The following is a 9347-nucleotide window of genomic DNA, read 5'->3' on the forward strand; positions in this document are numbered from 1 at the left end:
TGAATACTTGATAGAGGGTTGTTCAAAGTATGGGAAAACAAATAAACATGTCCTTCTGTATACCCTTCTTCCACATATCTACAACAAAGCCTGTTTTCTGTCTTTAACCAATTGTAGTATAAAATGATCAAAGAGTTAGCTTTCTGAGTTGGTTTTCAGAGCAGTCTGACATTAAGATTGAGTTCAACAAGGTGTTACTGGTGGTGTCAATCAAAAGTTCTCAGTATAGGGGATAATAAGTAGGAGCAAAAATGATGAACACTATTAATAACAAATATAAAGTTATCAGCGAGAACTGCCAGAGACTCTCTATACATCAAGGATAGTTTATGTTTTTTCAGGGTATTGGCGCAGCAAAAATAAATCAGCCAAAAGTACCATTTCACTTTTAATTTCTAGTTCCCAACGCTCTTAGGTGAAATTTAGAAAAAAAGTCAATACCTGTCATACAGTTCACGGGCGGGAGCTAGGGCTGCATGAAGAATATAGGTTAGTATTTAGAGGCTTAGTGTTAGTGGCCTGTTGGCTAGGGAAGATTTGAGCTGTTTGAGCTGTTAGTGGCCTGCGGGCCAGGGCAAAGGACCTTATACCGCAAGAACCTCGTACTGCAGAGGTCGGCCCCATGGGCCCCCAGGACCCCCTGAAAAATCCTCTGACTCTGCGGAGAATCCTGGAGGCACTGCCTTGTGGACCAGGCCATGCCCCCAGAGGACGAAAGGGTTCATAACCTGTAAAGAAGGAAGGAAAGAGAATCCCTGTCTCCAGGAGCCGCCCTCAAAGAGGTGAGGTGAGTCCTCCAAGGCCAGGCACTAGAGTGCGCCTGCAGGGGTATCTGAAAGATAGAGTTTGTTAGTATTTGAATTTTAGTATTTAAGGATTGTAGATGACTACAGCTTTTACTGGTACAGTGAGAGAGAAACAATACGGTCTCTCGGTGAGACAAGAAAATAGCACATGAGCCTCGAAAGAACAGCGTGGCTGGTGGTCCCCTCATACTCGCTGCAGCAAGGCCTTTTAAGAAACCATTGGGGCAACCTTGTCGAGCCTTTTTAAATGAAGGAATGAGTAGCTGCGGCTGACTCGAGGCCGGGGAAGTGAGACTCATTAACCCCTCAAAAGGATGGAGCCGGAACCACACCTGTGAAGACAAACAAGACTTTGTGCCAATGCGCAACATAAAACAGTGAAGAGGAACAAACGAGGACAAAGACAGAGATGGTCAGTAAAACGGGCTATGTGAAACCCTCCGCTCGGTGGAGAGGAAAAAAACCCTCTGTTAGGAGGAAACCTCCGGCAGAAAGGGTGTCCCAACTCCGGGCATACTAGCAATCGATTGGTGCGCTGCTGAGATGTCAGCAGGAAGAGAACAGATGTAGGAGTGGACTGCTGCTGATGACCAGCGACCCACAGTTTTTATAAGGTGATGATTAACGTTGGCTTTTGCTGCTGATGAGGCTGCACCGATCGTAAATGAGTGTGGGGTATAGAACTGGGGAGAGAAATCTGCTTTGGAGATAAGAGAAGAAAGGAGAGTTGTGAACCAGTGTAATGGCATTACGGGAACAATCGATAAACGGGATCTTGGGGACTGAATGGTTTTTTGACAGATAGGAACTTGGACAAGGATGCGTAAGATCAGAGATGGGAGTTTATCTTGGATAATTTAATAACTTGTCCTTGATGAAGCTAGTCAGTCTTGGATGAGTGAAGGGACAGAATGACATGATTATCAAGAATTATTGAAAGATCACAAGAACGAGTGGAAACTGGATAGTGATCTTACTGTGAATTCTGTACTACTTGGAAATCAAAAGAAAGCTGACAGACAGATAGCTTCCATCACCAGGTCATCAAATGGGTTGAAACATCCTGAGCGCAAAATTGAAATTAATTGGAAAAGGATGTCTGTAGATATGGGTAGTCTGGATGGAGAAGATGGGGGAAGGCTCTTGGAAATTTCTCTGAGTGTGAGGCGCACTGCGGGGATGGAAAGACGTGTCGGCGAGGGGATGGACAAGCTACGATAATGAAATTGGATACCTGAGATGTAGGATTATATGGATGCTGGCGAAAGATGAAGAATGTCTTGTGCGTGGACAATGGAAGCGGCAATCCAATTTTCATTAAATGGGGTAGGGAATATTCGGTTCTGGGTGCAGAATGAAGAGAATGACGACCAACCTGTAGCGTAGGAGGACCTGGTAGATGGAGAGAGGACTGATGACATGTATTCTCTTGCAGATGAGAGTAGATTGGAGAGCGATGGGTTTAGTTGAATATGAGATGGTGGAACTGGGGAATCTTCTGATGTCTAGAGAGATAAGATGCCGACCATCCTATATGTTAGTTAGTACAGGATCGATCAGTGGTTTGCTACCATCATGTCTGCTTGGAATGGAAAAAGGTGAACTCACATTCAGAGCAGTTTCACAACTCCAGTCAATATCCTAATAGTAACTTCTTAACTCATAATCAAGACAGATTTCCAGTCTCGTACCACATCTCTCACCATGTATTAATGCTTGTAGTATTTGAGAGAATGAGCAGACATATTAGATGGGAATTAGCGTTAGCCTTTATCTGCAGAAATGGCTGCCATGATCCGAGTATTGGAGGAAAGCTGGAGCGTTGGAAGCTCTGGAGGAGGGTTTCTTGCTTCTGAAAGATATTTTTACGTGAGAATCCAGGTTTTTGCAGTAGAGGCGAGAGCGAGAAGACGCATTGAGAATGTGGGCGGTGCTGAGCTTGTGTGGGTCTATGACTGCTGGGCGGTGCAGAGCGTATGTGTATCTGTGACCGCGAGGCGGTGCAGAGCGTATGTGTATCTGTGACCGCGAGGCGGTGCTGAGCGTATGTGTGTCTCATGTGTGGAACTTGGCTTTCTTCTATTACTTGCCTTTGGATCAACGGCGAGAGGGTGTGATGTTGGATGGTGGCTGCTGATTGGGAGCCTGAAGCAGATGCTGTAATCAGGTTGTACTCTGGAATGCTGATAGATGGGGCGGGGCTGGAGCTTGCAATGGAGCCGCTGAAACAGAAGATGTAATGAAGGAGGGGGCAGAGATTGGCACATGAGAGGCTAAAGGAGGAACTGCAATGGTGCTGTAGCGATTGTCTAAGGCCATCTAAACAAGTGTTTATTGCGGACAAGGCATTGCTGGTGCTGCTGAACGAGGAGGGGCAGGGTGGCGAGTGAAATTCGGCTTTGCCGGGGTAAAATTGAAATTATGAAAATATCTAGTTCAGTAGCAGTGAAAAGCATGGGAAAGTCCAGTAAAATAGCAGTGTGAAACCTGTTTCCAAAAATTAAACTTCACAGAAACAACAACTCAGCCATTTCTTAGTATTTGCAAGCAGTCTAAATTAGAACTGTACTTGAAAATGTTCCATTTCAGAAAAATTAAATTAAATGAGCTTGGAAAATAACTTTGAGAATCTAACCCTCAATGTTGCACAAATATCAAAAGTAGAAACCATATGTGGTGGCTGGACTTGATTTCAGGCTCTTGCTGTGGACCATTGAGGGCGGCTGATGCCCAGTTATAGGTCGGAACGTCAGCTGTGGGGACCGGAAGTGCTGAGCCCGAAGAGATGGTGGCCATGATTGAAGTGGCAAATACTGGCTTGAAGTAATGGAGAAGCAACCCGTTTGTCCATATCGTTGAGCCGTGTATTAACTGAGGCAATTGAGATGGCGATGGGGTGAATGAGGTACTTGTTGTTGGAAGCATGTCTTGTGTTCGATTCCCACACAGGGTTTATATTGCAAACTTAAAAAAAAGTGTTTTATTTATGTGTAAAAACACATTTAACGTGAAAAAATATAGTTGATATTAATGACACTTTCATTGAACATACATACTTTTGCACACATAACTTTAACATGCATATATAGGCAGGATTTGAACCCTAACTAGTCATACTTTCACTCCAACTACATAACCGCTACGCTACACAGATTCACATCTTAACCCTTTCAACAGACTTGGCTACTATTTACATTTACCCTATCCAAACAGCAATACATTGCCTCAATATAGGTTGAACAATTTTGCTATTTCCATAATGTGTGTGTGTGTGTTAAAGTAAAAAAAGAAGTGATATCTGAAACAAAAACGTGGAAATGTGAAAAAACACCAAGTTATCAAAAGTGCCCAGCCATTTAAAGTGGAGATATCAAAAACACAAGCCAAGTTTTAAGAAACCATTGGGGCAACCTTGTCGAGCACAAAGCAAATAGGCACAACTGTAAAACCAATGGGGGCCAAGGTTGCCCCAATTGTTTCTTCTAACTTGTATCAAAAACACAAGCCAAGTTAGAAGAAACAAACTGGGGCAACCTTGGCCAGCACCAAGCAAATAGACACAACTGTAAAAGCGGTGGGTGTCAAGGTTGCCCCAATTGTTTCTACTAACTTAGCTTGTGTTTTTCAGGCACAATAAAAGCGGATCAAACTTACATCAAAAACACAAGCCAAGTTAGCCAAAACCTCAACTGCTGTATTTTGTGGACGTGTTTGTAAGAGATACATCCTTATTTTTTCATGACAGTACTATAAATGGAGGTACTGAAATTGCAGAATGACTGTAGACAGTTTCAGAATTATTATGAAATAGTATCATATACACTTTTTCCAAAGAGGCATATCTGGCTAATCACGTTCAACATGCAAGAAATAAGAGTATAAAACAAGGGTAGGTTGCTTTATACAGCATATGCAGTACAGTGGTGCCCAAAAGTACTGATACCCTTCCTATCTTTTCAATACTGAAAGGATTAATGTATTGTAAATGAACATTATTTTCAACACTTGTAGTTGTTATCATTAGAATGTAGGATATAAGAACATGTCAAGCTACCTAGATATCACAATAAAATGCACTTAGTCACTGACTAAGCATTGCAGATTCCTCTGGCAATAATAAAACAATTGTTGCTTTCTCAAGGTACTAGAACCCATTGCACTGATCATTCAAAAAGGTATTTCGTTGTCATGGAAACATTTATAAAGCAGAATCAGAAAATCAGAAAGAAAAGAGTTAGAGATCTCAAATCGATAGAATTTCCTAGGAAATTCAAAATTAATTCTTGAAGTGGAACCCTGTACAAGCTTGTACAAATTATATTTATTGCCATTCTGAAACACCTTGGAAAATAGACAATATGAGCTAGATTCGCAAAGCTATTTACTCTAAAGAGTCCATTTTTTCTGAAAGAAAAGAACACTATTATAATATTAAAATGAAAAAGACACAAATTAAGATGACTTATAAACCTCTAAATTAAAAGTCTGAGTTATTTATTTCTGGTTTTGTAATTCTATTGATTACGATTTGGAGTAATTAGCTGTGAGAATTTTAACCCATGACTATAAAAAACACCTACAGCTATTCTGAAAAGATGGACTAAGAGATTATGTTTTGCTGGTGTGCAAAAACAGATATGCAACTTATCAAGGATGATTTAAAAGAGGGCTGTCTAAGTGCAAAACTAATCTACAGTATGAGTGACAGAAGAATTCCCTCAGAACCATCAGCTTTTCTCTTTATACTACTTGAAAATCATAGCATATTTAAAAACAAAATCTGACTAAACTGCAGCACTTATGCTAAAGATGCATTGTAATGTTTGATTTGCCTATTATACATACCAGCTTATTGAATCCAGCAGCAGAAGAGTCTTGATTAAGGACAAACGCATCATAGTGGCATCATAATAAGTATTACTACATCTCTAAACACACATAGTTGGGTTTAAAAAAATTATTAAAACAGTGGTGGATGCAGGTAAAAAGAGACAATTGGTACAAACAATAGAACATAGGAAGCTATAGTAGCCGCAACATTAGAATAGATTTCATATTTTGACATACCAAAGACATCATGGCTTGATCCATTAAGGTATCATGGTACCATGTCAGTGCCACTGTGCAGCATATGTTGGAAATCCACTGTGTTGCCATTGCAGGGAAAGTGTGATCATCCAATGGTTCTGCTACAGTTCTTCAGGGTAACCTGGTGAAGTGAAAAGCTTAACCCTGAACCTTACCAATCTGATGTTCAGGTGTGAAGAGAGGGCAGAGTGGGAACTCTTTCAAGGTCTGGCTAACCAGTCGGCATAACTCAATCTGATCTTGTTACAATATTAAACTGGGTTAGCAACTGGTTCCATCTACAGTCTACAGGCCAACCTGCCACTGGACTACACAAATTAATATGTATTGGGTTTTTGAATTATGTACTGGGTTTCTGAATTATGTATAGGGTTTTTGAATTATGTATTGGGTTTTTGAATGATAGTTCCCTGATTGTATAATTAATTCACACCCATCCCTTCTGCCTACATCCTTTTCATTTTAATTGGATTTTCATTTATAACTTCCTCCATCAGATTGACTGAGAAGATTCTGTCAGTCCATATTCCAAAATGACACCGTCACAGTCCCCAGTTCAAGCTGCATTGATATTGCTGCTAGTGGAAACAAATAATAGTTCAACGTTACAAACAAGGCTACAAGTACCCAGTAATTTGTAAAGTTAGTTCTTTTATATAGTATGTCCATACAGACTTGCAGCTTGGTATCATTTTACGACAGCTGGAAGACAATCATAGTCATGTTACAGTATTTAATCATATTACTGAAAATAAAATTAGCAAATGTAAATCTCAGAAGGGGTAATTATTAGAAGAAGAAAAAAAAAAAAAAAAAAAACCATATATAAAACATACCAAAATATGAACCCTATAAAGGTTGTGGGGTCACACATTTTCCCAATTAGGGAGCTCAAGCAGTAGACAGTAGTCATGGATTTGGAATGTCGGATAATATCACTGTTGACATAACTGGATATTCTTTTAATTTAATTTAATTTTTTAATGATTGTAACTTGTATCATGTAAAGAAATGAATAAATAAGAATAGTTTAAAATCATCCACGACTTACAAACTACTAAGTAAATAAAGCTAAGTAATTTGATACAACAAATAGATTGTTTGTTATTTAGAATTACTATTCAATACTTTCAGTTGTAAACCCCACAGATAGTTTCAGCTTATCAAGCTCTAATTATTCCACAGGTAGATGCTCTCTAAAGCTAACAGACTTTGCAATCCAGTTCAAAATATAACAAAAAAGTTTATACTTGCATTATTATAGCCCTCTGTGGTGATTACCAGGGATCCTAGTTTTCTGCAATAAAAAAACCCAAACAATTCTCTGATTAAAAAAAAAAAATCTGCATTATTCCGCAATTAAAATAAAAGGCTAAAACTGAGTCCCCCCATCACATTATAAGATACACAAACAGTACTATTGAATAACAGTTAACACAGGAAGTATTTATTGGTACACTTCTAAATTCTAAGGAAGTTACAAGCTCACCGCTGCCATCAATACATAATATAAACAAACTTACCATTTTACTTGAAAGATTACAAATACTTGTGTAGTAATAATAATAATTAAAAAAAAAATAGTATTCGTACTAGTTTATCTCCGAGTTAGTCTTTGTTACCTGGATGGCTATTGCCAAACTCAATGACCCGATCTTTAGGGGTGATTTTTATTGTTTGCGGCATCTTTAAACAGTTTGTTCAGTAGTAACAACGCACCGGATACTGAAGTTAACTGCAGCTACGTTTCAACATGAATGTGTCAGTGTGCCTCGTTCAACCTTGACCTCTGTACACCAGAAGCCGTTTTATTGAACAAGTATGTTTGCGTAAATTTAAAGCAAAATTGCCTGTGTTGATGATTAGATATGATAAGTGTATTGATTTGGTTACCAAACAAACAAAAAAGGCCTCAAGTGTAAAACTAAAAATGATCTGACAACATAGAAACTCAGTGTGTTTCAGCGTTATTCCGCAGCTAATGGATTCCTAGGATCCCTGGTGATCACCTGTAGATAATTGACCTTGTCTTTATTTTTTTTAAGTGTCCTAACCTTCGGTTCTGGACATCTTACTATTACAGTTATCCAGAGGGTTACGGCTGCTGTGTCAGACATTTATTCTTAATTAGGCCTACATTCAATTCCTACAAAGTTGTCTATTCCGAAAGTAGTAGATTTTGTTGTTTTTAGTCATTCTGTTAATTATTTTAAGTGGTGTGGTGAATGTAAAACAATTAATTATTGTTTTGCCAAGCAAAGTGTAACTGATTTTATAATACTGCATTCATTACCTGGTTTTAAAATCAGTTTCAGGTACACATAAGTAATGCAGGTTTTACATTTAAAATCTTGTTTATCAAACAATGGTTTATGATAACACCTGTTACATTATACAGTTGATACAACAAACAGATACATAGAGAGATGGTGAATGTATAGTTTACCACAATATAGCCCAGAGGAAATCTATATGATGGAACATGTAACTAAAACAAAGGCTAATACTGAATTTAAGACATTTCCAATGCCATTTATATTCTTGAATATACAGTATTTAAATCAAACACAATATGTTTGTGATTAATTTGAATTGGTATTTTACTGTTGAAGAAACAATAGGGCAAACCATTCTTTATTTGCTAACTCTAACAATTCTGAAGAAACTTTAGCAATGAAAAACAAAATAGTGCATACTACAAGACTCACGTAACACCATTATTGACACTGTTGCATGTTATCACCACATCATAGAACACCCCGTAAAAACACTTGAATGCTTATAAATTCAAATTCAATGTAATTAATGCATACTTTATACACATGTCTTCATCTAGCTCACCTGTTGGAAGGGACGGAGTATCGTACAGTACCTTCAATTGAGAAGGATATTCTTATTGATATCTTAGTTGGTATAAACAAGATGTGTTATACAAGTTTTGATGGTTTTCTGTAGTGTGTATTGAACAAGCAAAAAAGAATGAGAGGGAAAAGTATATGTTAACAGTTTTTTTTTAATCAATGTGATAAACCACAGAAATACCACTGGGTAAGTGGGCTAATATGGAAAGAAAAAGAAAAAGGTTTACAAGAATGGATTAGTGTACCTGGCGATGAGGCAAAGGCAGTGTGCAGATACTGCAAATGTGAACTCCGAGCACATCACAGCGATCTGGTAACTCATAGTAAAACTGAGAAGCATGTAAGAAACGCATCTCCCTTTTCAAATGTGCAAACTTTATTTGACACAAGATTTAGTCAGGTGCAAGCTGACAACTCTGTAAAATAAGTGAATTAAAGCTGGCAGCCCATATTCTCACAGTTAATCATTTAGGATGCATAGTTGGGGAGGCTTTAGGTAAGTTAAAGTATTGGAAGTTTATGCGTGTGTTGGATTTTAATGTATGGGGCACAACTACTGTTAACAGTTAGCTAAACGTTGTTGTTTTTTATT

This window comes from Acipenser ruthenus, chromosome 1 (genome assembly GCF_902713425.1).
Source record: "Acipenser ruthenus chromosome 1, fAciRut3.2 maternal haplotype, whole genome shotgun sequence".
Taxonomy (NCBI): domain Eukaryota; kingdom Metazoa; phylum Chordata; class Actinopteri; order Acipenseriformes; family Acipenseridae; genus Acipenser; species Acipenser ruthenus.